We start from the raw sequence: 22,170 nt of genomic DNA on the forward strand, positions 1-22,170 counted from the left end.
TTGATTTCTGGACAGTAATATGTATACATAAAAAAAAAAGCTACCAAGGTATAGTGAAAGCTTCGGGGCCGCAAAACTTTCACCGACGACAGCCAACATCCGATCATAGTCCTCAGGCTGATTTTACTGAAAGACGAAAGCTCAGCAAGCATTTGAAATCACTTAATTATATTCAGTAAGTTCATAAAGTTCATAAAGACTTTAGCTTCATTAAAATATGAAGTAAAGAAAATAAAGCTTTGTTGATTATTCTCAACAAAATGGAATAGTTTTTAGAATAAATTTAAGTACAATCAAATATGTATTATAAGAAATAGATTTCGAATTTCATTATCAAAAGGTGAAAGCTTTAGATCTTTACTAGAATTTGATAAATTGCTGAAACAATTTTGGATAAACGAAATATATATGTATATAGGTTGTGAAAAAAGTCCTGCGGTATTTTTGCTAGTTGGCGATGAGGGCGCGTAGTTCTAGTTTTATTCGTCGCATCGGGTCATGCTATACCTTTTTGGAAACCTCATTTCACGAGCTAACACGAGCTCGATTGATTGTCGTTTCTCTGAAGTCGTTCGTGAGTTATAGCGTCGCAAACATAGAGCAAAATAAAGAGGAAATACGGAATATTTTACAGTACTACTACGATAGAGGCAAAAATGCATCTCAAGCCGCCAATAAAATTTGTGCACTTTATGGACCCGATACAGTTTCCATTTCCACCGCACTACGATGGTTTCAACGTTTTCGTTCTGGTGTAGAGGTGGTCGAAGATGCGCCACGCTACGGAAGACCTGTCGTCGAAAATTGCAATAAAAACGCTGAATTGGTGGAAAGAGAGCGGCTTCGTAGCAGCCGTGGCATCGGTCATGAGCTAGGCATGAGTCATCAAAAAAAATGTTATGAACAATTGAAAATTCAATAAAAATACCGCAAGACTTTTTTGACTAACTAATATATAAAACGAAGTGTTTAACAAGCATTTGAGTTTTTGGAGAATCACCAACTTTGGTCAGAACTACCAGATGCTTTAAATATTTATGAAGCTTCAGAGCTTTGTTTTGGATAGGAAAGTTCTGCAAAAACTCGCTGCATGGATGACATATTATAAATAGTAGTTTATCTTGTAGTAAAACTTCCTAAGAAGTATTCCAGATATTTAAAGTTGTCTGTGAATGTTTTAAAAAAACTTTGAAAGCTTTATTGAGGTCAAGTGTAATTATGCTCTTAATTTTTTTGTTTGTAGATTGGTATTTGAAGATATCTTCTTAACCTTCAGTCAAAATGAACGCCCTGAAAGCGCTGCAAGCTCCTGCTACCATCCAAGCGCTTAAGCTTTAGCGACTTATTTTAGTGAATTAATCTGTTAATTTAATTTATTGCAGCTAAGGCATATGTATGTGGAAATTTCCCAGAATAGCAGCAACAGCAGATGAAAGCTTTGAAAGCTCTCAAAGTGTTGCTGACATTTATATATTTATAATATGTAAATTATTAACCAACAAAATCTACATATGTTTCATCCAAACCTTCATCGAACAGTGCTGCCAACTGTAAAATCACTTTTAATTAATATGCAAATGATTCCAAGCCCAAAAAACGAAAAAAATCGCTTTTAAATGGAAAAATTGTAAATTAATTATAAAATCTAATTAAAAGGATTAAACGCAACTGACAGTTGCCAGCGAATGTCAAGCAGCTAAAACATCATTAATTAGCGGATTTGTTGAACGGTACAGCACCGACTCATATGACTTGAAAAGATGTTGCAAAATTCTCACGCAGCAAAGAAAGTGAACAGCAAATGCTGAAACGAAATGAAAAGTAACAGCAACAACGGAAGTGGAAATGCAAATATTTATATAATCGCTTTTCTGGTAATGTAAGCGAGTAACAGCAAAAGTCAAGTTTGAACAAAAGGGTTAATGAGACGAAAAGACAACTGTGGCAAGTAACCTTAAATCAAATAAAATTACGTAAGATGAAAAAATCAAAACAAATGAAAAGCAATGTGGCGCAAAAATGCGAAACCAATACAACTCGTTTGAATACTATATAGTTTAGATGTAGGTAAAACTGATTAATGATACAGAGGTTGTGAGTGTGAGGAAAGATTCCGTGATGGTATGCAAAGTAGCGGTGCTTTTGTGGAAGCATAAAAAATAAAGCGGAATAAAAAACAAAAAGAGTTAAACTACACATCATTAATTAAAGCGAGCAACATCAAAGTAAACAGCGGCGACAAAAGAGGTACCCAAACAATATGTAAAACAGGAGTAAACAATTTTGTAGGGAAAATAGACAGTGGCAACAAAAAACGGTGAGACTAATATATAAAGACTTTAATGAGAATATGCAAATTTGGTGGCGACAAAAAAGAATAAAAAATATAAACAGCCAACACAACAGTATGGCATGCAAAACGTAAACAAGCAACAACAACAAACGCTTGCAACAAAGAATTGCCGCCAGAAATAGCGCAACAGCGAGGTGTCAACAAGCGTTGCAGTAGGACAAAGAAAAATTTTTGAAAATAAAACAACAACAAAAGCGTGAATGTAAGCAAGATCACATAATTTCCAATTATAAATTCATTGAAATGACATTTAAGGTGAGCGCAAGCGCGCGGTAAAGCGTAGCAGCAATGCGAGGGAATCCCTCAGCGGCAACACATCATCAATCAGCGCATCGTTGATGATTGTCCCAGCAGCCAAAAAAATTTGCTGCAGCTAACTTGCCACAATGCGCGTTGAAAATTAATGAGCTGCAAGTGGCAGAGAGCTCTGTAGCCTCATTGCGCTGCCTCCGCGCGCTCTCAGGGGATCCATATCAACTGCGTTGTCATTACCATTCGCGGGCACATACACATACAAACATTCCATGCATTTACATGCATGCTAATAGCATTGTGCCACAATTTAGCAACGTGCAACATGCAACAAATGTTTGTTTTCACACATAACTGTATGTATGACAGCCCATTTTTCTGCCTACCGCTGCCTTAAATACTCTGCCTGCAGTGGCATAACAAATTACTACGCAATTTTTGAGAAAACATAATTCCAATGTCGCTGCAGTATTGGTTGCGCGTATGCAAATTTCTGTTACTAGCTTGCCTCAGCGCCATAAAATATGCAAAGTTGTCACAAATTTACCACACCGCAGCGTGCAGGTAATTAACTTTTGCTGGTGTTGGTATGAGAAATGACATGTTGGCAGCGTTGAATGTAGAATGTTGCATCGATGGTACCCGCGCTGTGAAAGTTTCTAAATACTTACTATTTTTTCTTTAAGTTCTCACCGCAACCATTCAATTTGTTTTGGTGTTTTTGATTTGTTTCTTTGTTTTCAATTTATTTAATTTTTTTTACATTTCCACTGTATGCCATTTATCTCCCGTATATTGCCAACTGAAAATCTTATCTCTATTTGCATACGAGTTTATACTTATATTTTTGGGTGTTGTGGGTTTAGAATCAACTCGGTGCACAATTAATTTTACTTACTTCTTACGTCCACATCGCTTCTGTCGCTTAATTATTTCAGCAATATGCATTGGCAATCAATTATTGTCTGGATAAATTTTCATTTTCCAATTAATGGTAGCTTCAAATATTAATGGAAGCACAGTTTCTGTGGTATTGCATTGAAAAATAAAACCTCAGAAATACTTAGTACGATTTTCGTTAAGAACGGTGCTCAAAAATATTGTATCGCTTACTTATGTCTGATGCTTCTTGCAAAACTGAAACGAATTAGCTTATAATTATTATATATTATTTTCTTCGTGGATTGTGTGTAGGAATCATATTCCCTAAAGTGGATGAATAATTTTCGATAATCCATGGATCCAAATGTGTTGAAGCCCTCTCGACTGAAAGGAGTACTAAGAACTTTAGAAAATTGCCAAGTCGGTTAAATGAAAGACCAGCCGAAATTCAGTGAACTGGTAATGACGGAATCGACAGTTTTTTTTTATTGTGGAAGCATTATTATTAAACGACGACTAAGCACACAGAGGATAGGTTAGGATTGCTTTTCGTACTTTGTGTTACTCGAAAAGTGGATCGCCAAGTCTTCATAGATCGACGAAGTGAGCTCACCACAATTTACGTCTATCACTTCACTTTTGGCTAAAAGGATTTCACAGCAGCACAAGTTCTGGTAGTTTAATAGCGTTAACCGAGCTCCCTGGAGGTACATAGGTCCAGCGCCAGAACGCAAGTGAACATTAGAAAACTGACAACAAGGCTATATTTTGTTGGAGCACTTTTAATTTGTTATAAATAGATACATTTTCTATCTCTTTTTTCTTACAAATATGGTTTAAAAGACGTTCTAACCGACGTACCCTGATTCAAAACGAGAAAATAATTTTTGAGATACGTTTTAGTACAACAAATCTTGTTTCATCGTACGAATGATCGCTGCATAATACTTCATGCTATGATTACTTCATCGAAAACTCTTCGAAAACTCTGAGAAATAGAGAGAGGTCTCCTGTCAATACTACAAAATTACATAATAAGTTATATAATATTAAGATACATGATATTGCAATCTTGACTAATTTGAATAATAATATTATTTTTAATTTTAATAATATTTTTTCTTTTCTTCTTTTGAAACTTTTATTAATAGCCAAACTATATTTGAGAATTTGTAACTAATTTTTTATTGTATCGTTGACTCAAGCAGTATTTCGGAAAATCATCCAGATATTCATGCTTCGATCATATTTTCAAATACTTCAAAAAAGTCTCCTAGATGGATCAGATAATAAAAATGTACAAGAACTGTAACTACCTAGAGCCATAGGAAAAGTATAATTTTCCCTTCCGCACTATTTACCACAGTAAAAAATTGGTGACAATTTTTAAACTCCAAGGAGATTGACTCTCTATTTTCATTCCATCCCTCAAATCATATCCTTTGCATATGACAGCCTCAATCCAAACAATAATCGGATTTCGGACATTTATTCGTCATACTGTTGTGATTAACTAGGAATACAAATTTGCATATGACCGCCACTTTGACGGTATTATGTCAGAATCTAACGTATTTCGGCATACTAATTTGCCTAGCAATCAAAACTACATACGTGCCACGTCGCGAACAATCAATCAAAACAAATATCTGAATATTTTTAATGCCATTAAAGCGAAAAACCGATGATGTGCTATGCAATTTTATTAACGGTAAAAAGAGAATTAGCAAAGCAACGGCTGAGCAATTTCAAAATTTATTCATGCAACTTTCACTAGTTTTGGAATACACTAAAATAGAAGTGTCAGTGCCAAAAAACGCTTTGAATAATTCAAAGCAATGCGGCAAAGGTGTGCTGCCATAAAAAATACAGAAATAGAATGTTTTTGCCGCCACAAGGCAACAAAGTATTCGTACTTGGTATCACTCATGCAAACGCAAAATAAACCGTTCTGCCAAAGTGAAAATTGCATCAAAGGCCGGCGTTAGAGCAACGCTTGTTGTGGCATGCCGTTGAAAGGGTAGTTTTACTTTCTTTTTTGTGCGGGAATTTCTTTTATCGCTTCCACTCTTTTATGCCGGCATTTTTTAGGCAATCGATTTGAATTTGAATTTCACTGACGCGATTTTGACTGTGACTTAAATGCTTAATTTAAATGCATAAGTTTGTGATTGGTTTTCGATGAGCTGAATTGCTTGTTTGGCTGCTCGCGTTTGGTTAGATTGGTTGCATGGGGCGTTAGTTGGTTGGTTGTTGCTTTTTTTTGCTATTTTGGTAGCAGTTGTTGTTGACAGAGATTGATGATGTGGTGCAATGCAAATGAACACGTGTTATTCATGAGCATTTTTGAAGTTATATGAAAAGGAATACTAAAAACAGAAAGAAATAAAAATTTTAAGAATTCACGTAAAAAATAAACAAATATGAATAGCTTGGTTTTATAATATTACTTTCTTGTATCAAAGTTAGGTTTTTTATCACTTTTTTTATTTATGACCACTAGTGCTCACGTAATTCAAAACAGTTTTTTATATAACTTTTGCCCGTAAACTAGATTTTATTCTTACTTTACAACTACCGGTTTCTCCTGGTACAAAGCCTTCAAGGGCGGTCTAAAGATCATTAAAAACCGTTCCGGATGACCATCGACCTCTTCAGCTGATGAAAACATAGTATAAAATAAGTGAAGGTGATATGATATGATATGGTGCTTGAAAATCGTCAGACGTCTCTCGCGAGTCCCTTAAAATGATTTTGGTATATATTTTGGGTATGAAAAGCGTTCTTGCTCGATTAGCTCCGGTAAAGCTGATTTGTTTTTTTTTTTTTTTTCAAAAAGAGAACCGTAAAATGGTCTATTTGAATGTTATTGATCCTGCGTATTCGGATCTCACATTTACGGAGAGGAGGATCATTGCAGATGAGGCATGGTTTTATGAGTTTGATAAGCAAACAAGTCAACAATCGTAAGAATCAAGGCAAAGCACAGTCGAACGAGAAAATACTTTGAAGGCGATACAATTTTTCTTTCACTTAGTGAGAGTTTTTGCTTTTTGAGGAATGAAGCCATAGGCATGTCGCAAGTCAAAACAACGTTAAGACTTTAGTTAACGCTTTGCGAAAGCAACAACAAATAGTGAACTCCGACCATTGCAGAAATGCTTTTCATACAATCCTGGTTAGGTAATTGTAAACTCAAATATTTTGTTGAGATTGATATTATAAACTGTTTTAAGATTTCATATACGGATAAATACGTTATCTACGGAAAGTCGGTGAAATTAAGAGCAAACTGTGTTCAAATTATGAGTTGTGGTGAGGCGATTATCCAAAAGGTTCGGGAGCAAGTTAAAAGATTCTGACATTGGATATTACTCTAGAATACAGCTCTGTACTATAGCCTAAGCCATTAAAGTTACGGAAAACCTAACGATTTTTCCAAATATTAAAAGCTTTAATCTAGGAACATTTCTGTACTTCATTGCCAATTTCTGTACCCTTTAGGTCATCATGAGTTATTGCGATTTCCGTCGTCCCTTTTTGTTAGTAGGGTATCTAAGCAACTTATTAAGTACTATATTTTTTAATTCAATATTTTTAAACTCTCCACAGGTGCACCTTTCCCCACACACCTTCCCTTGTTAGCCTGATTTAATTCATTTGAAAACGTCAACTCACACATGACAACGGTGTGAACAAAGCCATTGATGATGGTGATAAATAGGTAGGAACTAAAATGTATTGTACTTCCGTTTTTAGAAAATTTATTAGCTCTAACAAATCAAGTTAGCCATGCTCACTTAACAACAAACACGCTTCCTACAAAAAGGATATGTAGGGCAAAGTGAGACAAGGGAGAGGGTGAATCGTATGTGAGTGATGTGTGAAAGGAATTAGAAAAGGTACGTACTATATGTATACATGTGTGTTCGTGTTAAATATTAAAACGGCAAAATGGCTCATAATTTAAAACATTATCGTAAATTCTTTTAATAGCTAAAGAGATCGCCATGACAAACAAAAGTGATAAGATACTCTCAAATGAAAAATACAAACAGCAAGTGTGAATTGAAATGCTTCTAAATGTGTGTGTTTGTGTATGTGGGTGTGGATATGTGAGGTTTATGAGAGCAAACGGTCAGACACATCAAAGCGAGTGAAACCGTTCGAATAGCTCAAATTGTGGCAAGGATATGTGCGTTATGTGGAGGTGATTTCATAAGTATCTATATATATACATACAGACATGTTTATATACAGATGAATATATGTTTCAGCTGTTCAAAAATACAAACTAAGGGTTGTCCGTAAACACTTTCATCCAACTGTAACTATTTACTTGGGGGAGTTCAAGTGTCCTTCAACATAATGCGCAAATACGGCGGAATTTTAAGGCATAACCAATGTGAATGAAAAATCTTAACGCACATCAAACACGCATTAGCTAAAAGAGTCATAGAATTTATGTGTCCGCTCGCTAAAGGCATTTCAATAGGGGCTCTTAAGCTTACATTACAGCCGCAGAGGTGAGCGCATTGAAAAGGCCACTTGAGTGTGGTGACAATAGATCAACATAAGTGTACAAATCTATGTATGAAATTTTTAAATGTCTAACGCTCTGAATGTGTAACTGATTGAAAGGGCCAGTTTGCTGGACAATAGCAAGCTCTTTTTTTGAAAATGTGTATTCAAACCTCTATTTAAAGGATCATGGACATCAACACCCTAAAGCGGATATCATTAGGCATTTATTTGATAGTAACAAAGGCAAGTGGCTGTGGGCACGTTGTGTGACAAAAGATATAAATGATAACACAATATGCAACAACAAGAGCAACACAATAGTTTAAACGTAAGCAAAGCAGAAACGATAAAATTATTTAGAAAGCGGAAATCATAAACTTGTTTGCCTTACTTTAACAGTAGAGAGTAGTGGAGAGTGTTGGACAAGAGGACATTTTTTTTTAGTGGACGATGTGAGTTGGAAAGTTTCAGAGTGAAAATACGTAAGTGCGCTCAGAGCATAAAATGTGTAGTAGAAGAGGTGAAGGATGTCATCAGTAAAGGATAACATATAAGTTTTGCCATATTTATAATATCAAACTAAAAACATATATATTTTACGTACATATAGAAATAGTGGGTAGTCGAAAAATATTTTTTTGTTCTAAAATGAGTGAAAGTAATGCAGAAATTATCTTTATTATCAAATTTTGTATAAAAAAGAGAAGAATGCCACGCAAGCTGCGATGAAATTTTTGAATTTTACGGAGACGATACTGTAACAATTCGTGTAGCAACAATGTTTCGCTCGTTTCCGTTCTAGAAAATTCGAATTGTATCCAGGTACAAATCTGGTAGAAACCGGTTGTTATGAAAGTAATAAACTATTATATGACTGAAAGTATTTAGGTTTTGTCAAAGCCCTAAAAATGCTTGTGTGCTAAATTATCCGCATTATGTGTATAAATAGTATATCCAAGGAAAACTAGTGCTCCAGCAATATTTTCATGACATAATATCAATTATAATCCTGTCTAAGAATTTATTTTATTATATGAACCTTTAATTTTTAAGACTTTTAAAAGCAGTACAAAGTCTAGAAACTTAAAATCTATATATTCAATTAGAATTGAAAAAAACCCATAACTTTGAAAGCAATATTCATTTTTCTCTAAGAAGTATGTAATTTATCGATAACGTACCACTAAAGCATATAGCTGGAATAAACTGAAAAATCGGAATAAAGTGCTTGTATAGAAAGCATTAATTATCAACTAAAGCAATAATGTAATCTTCGAAGAAATTGTTCAGATCGGTTTCGTAAACTGGTAAAAAACCGTTAGTTGTTATGGCGTAGTAATTTTCATCCTGTTTGTTTGATAACTTGGCGCCATTTAGAAGGCAACCTTGGCAAAAAAATGGGACGATTTTCACATTCATATAGATTCTCCGCCAGCAACATTCCTCGCTATAGACAGGAAAACGTAATAATAAAGTCATATGATGGGAGGTCCGGTCAGCGTCGGCGAGTCACTATCAATGTGTGTGGCCACTGAATTCGTATTGTCCAAAACTGGCTATATTTGGATAATAGCTTACATCAGTCAATTGAATTGTTAATAGTATAAGTTTGATTTGAGATTTTTGTTGTAGGGACAGCACATAGTAGATTATTTCAAGCGATTCATGAGGTTAATTAGTTACAGCAATTTGGTGGAAAAATAATGGATTTATCTTTCTAGATATTACGAATATGCTGTATTATTATCGTCTGCTTTTGTGATCCGAAAGTCCTAGATAAAGTGAAGGAGTTCAATTTTGTATACCGCAAGACATAAAATTCCATAGCACAATACATAAGCTTTACACAAAAACTTCTCAGGACAGCATCTTAACGAATTTAATTTCACTTTCAGTATTAAATCTCATACTGTTTCTATTTTATATTTTAAGTTATTCAATAAAAATTTATACCAAAAAGGAACTGTTTTGTGATGGTACATATGTCTTCGACTAAGTTAGACGGAAGTTAAAAGTGGAATGTAAATGCCTACTCAATTTAGTAATCGAATCAGTGGCCGATCCAGGAGGCTAAATCGCTTATTAATACTTTTTCTACTCTGAAAAGTATATAAAGTAACAGAAATAAATGTAATCTTTTATTTCATAAACAAAAAAGACTATCTCAATTTTTGAATATAATAAATAATGCTAAAATACCACTGAGGTTACCAATTGTAGCAACATATGCAGATTAAATTGTTAATAAATCCAATCAGATTTGTAACTGAAAGTGCTAAATTTGAAACGACTCGGCTTTATAGAGAACATGCAATAGACGCTGCACTCGGCTCCATCTGAAACCTTGAAAAACCAACGGCCAACGAAATAAGAATATATGTGAAAATGCTGCAGTATCTCTGTGTTGGTCCCACAAATAGAACAGGAGTATTTCCAAATCTCTTAAGATGCGATTAGTCGATATGGTATGCAATACCATAAGAGAGGTGGACACAATTTTTAAGAAAAAATATATGAAGTCTATAATTAGGCGCATAAACTAAAATAGCTTAAAATGGCATTATATTTCATAAAGATGAAAATAAACGGCAAACAAAATGCAATTGCAATAATTATAATACCAAATTTATAAATTAATTTTGCACAAATGTATTAATTAATTTCTATAAATTATTACATATATACTGTTGGTGATACAAAGTGCGTATGTGTTTTCAAAACCATATTGAAAATTTAAGTTTAAAATAGTCACACTTGCACCCTCAAAATACTAAATGTTAACATATATAATAACATATTAGTCAATACCCCCTTACGATTTCTTACACCCAATTGAATAGAATTGTCTAAAGTGAAAAATGTCATTTTAAATTGTCGAAATGCGGCAATTTCAATGCGTTTGAAGTATCGAACATTGCAAAATTTACGCGTTACATGCGTAATAACACGTACGTACATAATGCGCGAATTTGTTACGCCTGCAGACAGCCCAATTTTTGTGCAATATTTTTTCTCAACACAAACCTTTTTTCGCACACTTTGCAACAGCACTCAGCGAGACATTCCCTTTTCCGCCAAAGGGTTAATGCGTGCTTCACGCTTTTACATTTAATATCTGTTACGTGCGGCAAGTTTGAAGTGCTCTAATTTCTAGCAAACGTTCGAATTTTTTTTTTTTTTATTGCAGCATGTTTCTGACAACAACTTTGCAAATACGTAACACGCGCGTGAAAATTACAAAAAAAAAAAAAAAGAAATCTCCACAAAAGTGATAATTTGTAATTTATTATTATGGCAAATCAATGAACTAAATTTCTGCGGGCGACCGGAAAAAGGTACATACATTAAAATTGTAAAAATAAAGGGTTAATTCTTGTCGCAAGCATGATCGGTACACTCAATTTGTGACTTAATGTGACTAAATAGAGTTGTTACCAATAGGAAACTCTGTAGATGGAGCAGAAAAATAAAATTTAAGTGAAGCGATTTAGAGTTAAATATTAGGTTTTATAAAACTTTGTTTAAAAGCAAGAAAACACTTTAACTTTGGTTCACAAGAAAAAATTTTCATATAAGAACTTGATTTTCATCGCTTAGTTGGTATGGCAGCGATATGCTATAGTGATCGGATCTAAACATTATGATTGTAGCGTTTTTACGTTGCGGTATCTTGTCAAATAAAGATGTTTCATATGGATTGGATTTTGATCTATCAGTTTGTATGGTAGCTATACATTGGGTAGTCGAAAAAGTCCTTTCGTATTTCTAATCAAATTTAAACTGTTTTTTAATATCTATACTAAAAAATAAATAAGCAAATACGTACCATATGTATTGCCAAAGACATTATTCCATCAATGTAAAACTTTCCTCGGTGCAAATCGAAATTTTTAGAGCGCAGGCAAGCAAACCTTGTTGTGCTGCACGAACTGATACAGCATCGTCTCCATAAACTGCACAAATGTCATTGGTGGCTTGTATGGCATTCTTCCCTTTTTTATATAAAATTTTCAAAACATAGCGGATTTCTTCATTATTTTCACTATATCTTAAACGTCTGTAACTTTTTTGAACTTCCACGAACTTTTTTTGGTTAAATGAAGCTTAAAATCTTACCTTTCCAACACTAAATGTTATGGCACACAGTTATTGGTAGCACTGGAGATATATGACTGCAATGACATCTATTGACAAAATACGAAAAGACTTTTTCCACTACCCTATAGTGGTCCGATATCGTCAGTTCCGATAATTGAGCTGCTTCTTGCATTATTTCATGTCGATACCTCAAAAACAGAAATATTAGTTGGCATATACCAATTACAGAAGAAGGGGCATGGCAGAATCGACTCAGCTCATCATTCTGATCATTATTTACATACATACTATATATTTTATCAGATCTCTGACATTTCCTTCTGAGTGTTTCAAACTTTGTGGGAAACTTAATATACCCTGTTCAGTTCAAAGCTACGTAAACTTTTCTAAAATAGTTCTATGTAAGAACACACACAATGTGGCAACCTAAAAAAGTCGATTTTTTTTGTACCTTCTTCGTGGCTGAAATCTAAAAAAAAAATTCTCTACTAGGAGATATTCTTAAAGAGCTAATTCTAATCTTTGAATGTATAAAAATACGGTTAGATCACTGTATGTAGAATTTTTGACAGATCATGCAGCAAAAAAGTTGTATTGTATAATATTTATCTTCGTGATAGTTTTGAGAAGATGGCGCTTAAAGAAAAACGAGTATGTTATTTTCAAAGATATTATGTATTTTTTATGAGAATAGATTTTCTAAAAACTTCACACTATTTTTGCCCCTTAATACTACAATATTTGCGCATCGGTGAATCAAAAATAAATGCAAGATCATCAAGAAGTCCAGATGTATGCTGTCTAGGGAAAGTTCGTTGAAGTTTTTGGGACAGAGGCGTCATCGGTCCAAATTTTTTTGAACATGATCTCAGAAATCTACATCCGTAGGGGCTAAAGAGGTATGACAATAAGTGCTTGAGAATCAATTTGACATTTTATGCGGAGACTATTAAGCTCTGCATATTTTCTCGGCTTTTCAATTATCGAACTGAAATTTCGCAGAAGCTTTGAGGGGTTCCAATATCTTGGCAAATTACAACCTTTAATATACATTTTGAATTAAATAACTTTTTAATCAAAAGGTCTGACTGAAAGTGACTTTTTGGAAAATACATTTGTTAAATTTTTTTTCTGTTGGCCTTTGTTATTTTCATATAGATACATATAACCCACGTTATAATCATTAAAATATGTGGCAAATATCAGATATTATAGCAACCAACACAAAACTCAAAAGTAATAATACCAAAATTAACCCCTAACCCGAACACACATTAAGCAAATCACAACACAAATAAATAATCTCAAAGTGAGTATGTGCAAAAAACGTCACCCTACCGCGGCGAAAGGCACCCCAGACAACAACGCGCCACATAAACACAAAAAAAAAACAAAAAACAAAAAAAAAAATAGCAGCAGAGGTCGCTTATCAGTAAACGAATATCACATTATGACAATAATAACAATAATATTAGCTAAATTGTTTTGACAAAAACGACAAAAAGACGCAGAGTTAGCGAAAACAACACACATAACTAAATAAATGAAACAGTGCCTTCCGAAAGGAATGAAAATCTGAGCACACATAAATAAAAAAATTGGCAATTTTTTATAATAACTGCAGTAGATTATTAGGCACTCTCTACTCTTCAGTTTTCCGTATGTGAATGCCTGTGTAAAACTTTCTTCTCAAATGACTAACGCACTTTGTTTTTTTTTTTTTTTCATTTTTTTATTCGCTCTTCGATAAGAAAATAAACAATGTGTCTTCATGAAAAATGTGTTCGAAATAAATTTGAGCAAAAAAAGCGATTGTGTGCTCACAACTACTCTCTTGGGGCTTGAGCAGTGTGTGTCAGCTTTCTCCTCACACACATATTATGTAAAGTATGTGCCATTTCTAGGCGTTGACTTGGAAAAAATTATAACATATTTTTTAAATTGCTACAAAAAATATTACATTGAAGAAGAGAAATTACCGATAAAGCATGAAATATTAAGAAATACCTATTACGGAGATAATATTGATAGCACCAAAAAGTTTAAAAATAAAATTATTTTGTGGGTACAGAAATTGAGGGTGAGAACTGAACATCATCAGAATAAGGAAATAAGATAAAACCTCAATTTCAGTTGCACGAAGCAAGAATACGCGTCACAACTAAAAAAGTTTTCCGCACAAGAATTTGATTCTAAACGGTCAGAATGTATAGCAGCTAAGTATATATTGTAGTATTGTCGCCTGATCTAAAATATCAATTGTGTATTGTTGTAGTGCTTTGGATATCTAAAAATCCGTGCCTAGTTATTAAGGAATTAGTTGGCATATATAAAGATCGACAATCAGAACTGAATTAACTCAGCTCGTCACTCAGATTATTTATATTTATATATATATATTATATATATAATAACCAAACTTATACTTAAATCCAAAGAAATCAGAATTATGTGGATTCCTGGTCACGTGGGAATTATTGGCAACGAATTAGCGGATCTGAAAGCAAAATCCGTAGCTATGGAGCCATTATTTACTTTCAMTTATATGGTGAGGAAGGATATCTTCCTACTCGTCAATAACTTCCTTAAAGAACAGAAAACAAATTCTTGGAACAGTGTGCAAAACTATTACTCGAACTGCAATACAACTGGCATGCAGCCATGACCAACCCATTTCAAATACGTTCAAGGCTTTTTCTGAAGAAAGCATCCACAAGGTAGCCGAATTTTTGTACAAAGCTAGCCTTAGAAAGTTAATTTAATTCCCTAATTGTAATTTATCTTAGATCCAAATAACTTCTTTACCAACAATTATATTACCAATTATTTTAATAATTGTACTGACAGTAATATTGATCTCATATTTACCTTTAACTGGCTAATATATTAATATTCTAAGACAATATAATTTTATTAGAGCAGTAAGCCGTAAGCACTGGCAGCAAGTGCTTCTTACTCCGTAAAATAATAATTGTATTATTGTATTGTAATAATTGTATTATTATTTTTCATTTAATAAATAAATAAATTAATTAATATATATAATATATATATATATTATTGGAATCTGCAAGGTTTCCTTTTGGGTATTAAGGACTTCATGATAAATTTTCAGGGTATAAAAATAGTTGGTTACATTTTCATACATTAAATTTTTTTTATTTTTTTCATGATTTTGACATTTTTTGTTTGCCATCCTTATCCAACCATTTAAAGTACGATAACTGACAACTGCTGAGTTGTCAAGCCGGAGAAGAGCACTCAGGATAGATTTCGAAAAAGTGTTTAGCAGGTAGTACTAAAATTAGGTCAACGTCCTATTCAGCCTAAGAAGTAAGGTTGCATTTTACATTTCCGGATTTGGAAACACTTATATTGCAATCTGGCAACTAACAACTGTATCATAAAGTTAAAAATTTTTTCTGTTACACATATTCAGTGTGTGTTGCTTACAGTAACTTAAAATATGCATCTCGGCCTAAAAATATAATTAAACCACGAACATTTTCTAGCGATTATTTTTTAAATATTTCGAAGTGGTTTAACTCTGTAACAGCGCATCAAGGAACTTAATTAAGCTTTCGGAGATGAAGCTCCGTCAAGGGCCAGTGTTTATCGATGGTCATAGATCAATCCAAAACAGATTTCGTGATGGTCGTCCAATATCAGGTGTTGTTTAGGAAACTATTGATGCCTGCAAAAACAATTATTGTCAGATCATAATGTGGCATAACGTGATTTAGAAGCAACTACTGGCATTAGTAGGTTCAGCATGCATTCAATATTGAATGTTCATTTGACTGTAAACTTTTTTTTCGCATTGGATACCACACACTTTATCGATGGATTAAACAAAGGCTCCAGCTGATTGGTCAGGATATATGTGCTTCGAAGCATGCCTATGAAATTGTGACAGGCGATGAATCATGGATTGAAGCATATGCATCTGACAGTAAAGAGTAGATGACTGGATGTATCGTAATCATACTATGCAGCATAACAACAGAACAATATGTTTGCCAGTTGTCTTTCAAAAAATCAGTGACATCAACTGCCGAACATGGATCACTCTTCACCATGACAGTGCAAACTTTCACAAATCAATTTTAACAATTACATTTTTGAGTGCTTAAAACATCAATTTGATGAGTCAACTATCGTATAGTCCTGATTGGGGATCGAATGATTGACCTACGTAAAATATAAACTAATAGATCAACGTTTTTCGACACCCGAAGAGATCCGGTGATGAGTACAGAAAGCATGCTTTGGAGATGTCTTAATCAGCATGGAAAGAACTATTCGAAATTTTATTGAAACGCATTTGAAAGTATATAGATATTAATGAGCGAATTTTTAAAAATAATAAAGCGACATTCGATGTTTCAAATTTATTTTTGTCAAAAAGTACTAACTTCTCACAAATTCCATCATCAGATCGAAGCGTACTGAAAATTTTATGGAGGCTTCATTCGTTAAAAATCGTAAATATGACAAAAATATTCGAAGAGTTGAAATATTTCTGCCGTTTAATTATAGACATACTTTTATGTTTCCATTGAATGTAATAGCTTTTCTTATACAAAGCAGCGTAGGACTCTGTGACGATCTTATATCAGAAGTTAGTGTCTGTTTTGAACAAGTATAAATTGTTAAGACTCTTATTCCTTCAAGATATCAGGAAAGAAATGTTACGACATAATTATCTCAAGGGAACATAATATCTTGATTACTAAAATTATAAGGGTTCACATTTGGAAGAGTGGTCATCCTTAACTAGAGAAAATCTATTGCTTTCTACTTAGAATGGAGTAAATATGAGCTTTCTAAATAGCAGTTGTACATAGGCGTGTTTCAGTTGAATAATCCTGGTATATCGAAGTTATTAAGCACAATCGCTCGTCTTGACTAAAGCTTCATTTATTTCATTTCATTTTATCCGACTTCTTCAAAATTTCACTATAAATTTAAAAAGCTTTTTTTAACATTGTAAGTTTTGAGTTTTGCTGAAAGAAAATTTATATTTTGCTTTACCATTATATGGTTTATATTAGTTTGTTAAGACCTGCAACCTACCAGATATTTTGCGTAGTTTTAAAAATTTCGAAGTGTTTTGATCAAAAGAATAAGACTACATCTATACCTAATAGCACATCAATATGATTAGCACCGTAAGTAACAAATTTAATTTAGAATCAGAATATTACTTCTGTTTGACTAAATTTCAGAAAAATCTTTCTCACGACTTACCCTAAATTGACATTCAAACTAAAAATCGAAGTTCAGCTATCAATTCCCAAATACTTACATTTTTTCTCAGCAATAAACTTGTTGTCGGCCAACCCTTTGTGCTCAAGAGGCGTGTCTACATGTTTCAAGTTTTCTTCCACAAATCGAGCACAACAAAACAATGAACACAATAAAAATTGCCAAAAAATTTACAACAATCAAAATATCAAAATTTCGCAAACAATATTGATTTCATTTGGTGATTGAAAAAAATCAAAACAGAAATTTTTCATACTTCAAATCGAAAAGTAGCAAATGTTCGGTCGTAAGAAAGGCGAGAAGGGTGAGAGTAAGAAGTTGTAAAGGAACAAGAGAGTTGAGGAAATTAACTACGCTAGCAAATCAATGGCGTGGAAATAACATAAATAACTGTAAACATAAGTGTGTGCTGTAAAATGCATGTGTGGAAATATTTATATGTACTGTTATGTGTGCAAGTACTTAAGCGCTGAAAGGATTATTCCGATTTTCCGCTGGAACGCGCGCACTACAAATTTTAAAGTCGCTTAAAAGTAAAAACCATAAATACGTACATAGACTTGTGTCTATGTGTCACATGTGAAATTTTTAATTTATTAGCACATTGCAAATAAAAACCGCCTAGCTGTAGAAGGGTTCCATTTGGGGCTAAGTTTATAAGGGGTACAGTGCAAAAAACAAAAAGTATTTCTGAAATTAAAAGCTGTCGTAAAAAACAATTTTCCACGCCACTACAAAGCGGAGCAGTGAGCGACCAAAATGTGGCACAAATGAGTGGCTAGCAGATACAGCAGTAATAATGTTGTAATATATACTCGTAGTTTTACACGAACTTTACAGCTGCCTACAGCTAATTGAGGACCGTAATAGTGTTAGATTTCAGCGCAGCTGCGAGAATTTCGATCTTCAGACAGGAATCCCTATTTTCAAAAAATTTTCGTCAACTAATTTTGCTCACGTTGCTCCGAACATAAGACTTTCGATAATAATCTTGTTTGCAGAATATTATTCAGTACTTCATCCCATAAGAAATAGAACTTCTGATCTGATTCTCATTCGTAAATTTTTTTTTCGGTAATTTATGACACACTACTCGTGTATCGAAATAAAAAAAAATTATTGTAACAAATTTTTAGATCTAAGTAACGTATTTCTACTCACCCTACAGGGTTTGTCCAGAAGTAATAGGACTGAGTCGATTTAAAAAAATGTTTTGAAACAATCGTTAAAATTTTTTAGAAACTTTCAAAATAGTCTCCTTTTGCGTCGACGTAGCGCGATTTCCAAGTATGGTCGGCGTCACGGAAGGCATTTTCCGAATAGTCTTGAGCGCCGAGGTGCACGCTGCTTGGGTCCCCTCTGTCGTCTCAAAATGCTTGCCTTTCAACGACCTTTGCAAAAAATCTTGGGATCATATTCAAAGGTCCATGACTTATCACCTGCGATTACCTTATTCAAAGATTGGGGGTCACTTTCACACACGCTCAAATTTTCTTGGCACACTTCCATTCGCCGCAATTTCTGGTTCTATCGAGCCTGGTTGTTCTGAACGAGAGGGTAACCTATAAGAGAGACATAACCTATAAAAACCCAAGATACCAATAAGATATTCAATATCCATTCGTGACGAATTGTTGGACTCAATATTACAATGCAAGAGAATTACTTCGAAAAACTGACGAGTGGTTTACATTTACAAGCACCGTCTCTAAAAATTGACCAGCGGCTGTAATTTGTACTAAAGCTCGAAGCTTTATATGTACACCCGAATTTCTACAGACCGCCTAGGCGTATCGATGTCATTATCCAAACTAACACGGCGTATCCTGCGATGTGGCGTTGCCACACCAACACACATAGATGTACACAAATGTTTGTATATACATATGTAGCACGCACTCAAGAGTACATATGTAATTAGACTTGCTGTTGTTGTTCTTGCTGCTGCTATTTAACTCGCTCACACATGTCAGCAAGCGAATTAATCGAAGAGAAATGATTTATTTACGCTTTGGCCAGTTATCGCTTCAATGCCTCATAAGCGCACAGAGCAAACGAACGCCCGCTCGGCTAATGCTAGAAAGGGTTAAATGGCATACAAATACAAACACAACAAAAATTTGTGGGTATGTTGGTGTTCATGTAGTCACAAAGCGCGAGTAGTGTTTAGCAAGGGTAACTCGCCGCATTTTGTGGCAACAAAGTATTAATTTTTATATTAAAGGCGATACAGCAACAACACAAGCATTTCAAAATTTCAAAAAAAAAAAAAATAAATAAATAAATAAATAAAAAATAAAGCTACGTACAGACTGCTGAAAAAAATTTGAGGGTCGATTAGTGCGTCCCGTTTGTGGCACTTGAATTTTAAACTAAAACGGCTTAAAGTGGCATTCATTGGTTGCAGCAAAATAAAAATTAACAATCGATATAACAACTGAACTTTACAAAAAAATACAACAAAGAGCAACAACAACACCGCATAAGTGGTCTAAACACACAATAAATCAACTCGCGAGTTTCGATTTCAAATAATCGGCTTTTTTTGCAAGGGGTACCTCATGTGTGCAACCCTTTTTTCAAGTGCACATGTAGACTTTTGGGTGCCGCGTGCTTAATTTGTTGATTTTAAATGTGTGTTTATTGTATAGCGCGCTTTTGTTATAGTTGTTGTTGCTTTAGTTGTATCGCTCTTTATTATGCCGAGCGATTTTTCAATCAATTGCTGCTTTCAAAATATATCCATCTTTTATTTGATTATTTGAAGTTTCTTCATTGATTTTTATTGCATTTTTATTGCCTGTCCGCATCGCAAATGCCTTTTGTTGTTTAGCAAACTCTTGCCGCATTTAAATGCAACAACCTTTAAGGCATCTATTCGCAGTGAGTAAGTATAAGAAAGATCCTGGGAGTTTTGCTCACCATTCATCGTTTCTTTTGTCATTATACCGCATTGCATTTTGACATGTTGCAGTTTCGCGTATGCGTGCAACAGCCATGCAATTGTTGCATAAACAATAATTGGCTGCTAATTTATGCCGCGGCGTAAACGGTGTGTTGCAAACAACAAGCAAATATTTTGATTTCGATATTTATTCCATTTCTTTTCATGTACTTTTTATTACTTTTTTTAAATGCGTGTTTTGATTTCAGTTTCGAGTGCTTAAATTGTATTGATTGATAGCCTTTGCTTGCACACAAAGCCAACTGCTGTCGCAATAATTTGTTTTTTAAGTCGCAATATCTTGAGAAAATATTGTAGTTACCACTAAGCTGTCAGTTACTATTTGATGTAGTGGTATGCGCTTTGAAAAGTTATGCAGTTGAGACCGAGGAATTGTATGCTTGAAATATAATCATATCATGTCGTGAGAAATTGCTTAAGACGAAGGAAAATTCCGCATTAAAATTCGCAACCGAATTAATGTATGTTATTTAAACAGTTTTGTAAAATTTCTTTTAAAGCTAACTAAAGATGCAAGCAAAAAGCAGGAGTAGATGGAAATGCTTTCTTAAAACCCTATGCTCCAGTGGGTGATATATCAGGTGTTGCTGCTGAAAGAAAGACCGCACGATATCGCATACCATCAAACCCCATAAACTATGATTTTAGTGACGTTGCAAATTTTGTAATGATTTGATACTGTGAAGAGGGGAGCCTGATTTAGAAGCTTCAAAAAATCGATTTTTTTTTGCTTAATTTTCTTTAAAAATAATCTAAGAATACGTCCTCAAAGTTTTATATGAGAATTTGAAATATTTTCGAAGCTAAAAGGAAAATAGTGACCGAGCGTCTGGCGATATGAGCGATTGGGCAGAAAGCGAAACTTTGACGCGCGATTTCTCGAATTTCCATTTTTATGATTTTTTCAAACTGGCGAGAAAGATAGGAAAATAAGTAAACGTCCTAATGAATTAAAATGCGTTGCATTTGGAACTAAATTCTTTTCTAGTTGAACCTAAAATACCTTTAGAAAGTTAACATTAATCAGGTTTTTAAACCATTTAAAGTAAATTTTTTTAAATGCATTTATTTTTTTAATCTGCGAAAAATTGTTGAATTTTTCACGTTTTGTTGAATTTTCTTGGTCCACTTAGGAATGAAAATTAAAATGTTCTTTTGTTTCAGATGAAAATTGCGACCTGCATCTTGTCCGCCACACTGAAATTGCACATTCGAGGCGCCTCCGTAAATTTCTTTAAACATGAAGAATATCTAATGTATAATAATAAAAAAATTTTAGTATACTCTTTAAATATATAGGAATAAATACTAAAAGTTTCATTTCAATCAAACATTTCTTTCCAATCCAAAAAAAAATCCTTGAAATATAGATTTTTTGAAGCCTCTAAAGTAGGTTCCCCCCTGAAAGCTACTTACCAGCTAGTGTATCATATAATGTGCACAGCTCTGTATAGAAAGCATACTTTTACCTCCGCATACTTTAACAACCGTCTCTAAATTAGCTTGCTAGGATTAGGAGGATTTCTACAAAACTGAGAGTAAAATTGTGACAAATATCACTCAAAATAATATTTAGTGTTTAGTAAACGCTTGTTTTTCTGAAGTAAATTCGGCGATTTTATCAATGAGTGAAATTACTCAAACAAACATTAAACTTTGTGTGCGGAATCAAATTTCTGGTGCCGAAACGTTCCGAATGTTGGAAAAATCGTCGGTGACACTTGTTTGTCGCGAGCAGTTGTTTTTGATTGGTACAAATTATTCAAAGAAGATCGAGAACGCGCCCAGTATGATCACCTACATAAGTTGACGATCAAAACGTCAATAA

The sequence above is a fragment of the Bactrocera latifrons genome, unplaced genomic scaffold (genome assembly GCF_001853355.1).
Source record: "Bactrocera latifrons isolate USDA-ARS-PBARC rearing strain unplaced genomic scaffold, ASM185335v1 scaffold_18, whole genome shotgun sequence".
In the NCBI taxonomy this organism is placed as follows: Eukaryota; Metazoa; Arthropoda; class Insecta; order Diptera; family Tephritidae; genus Bactrocera; species Bactrocera latifrons.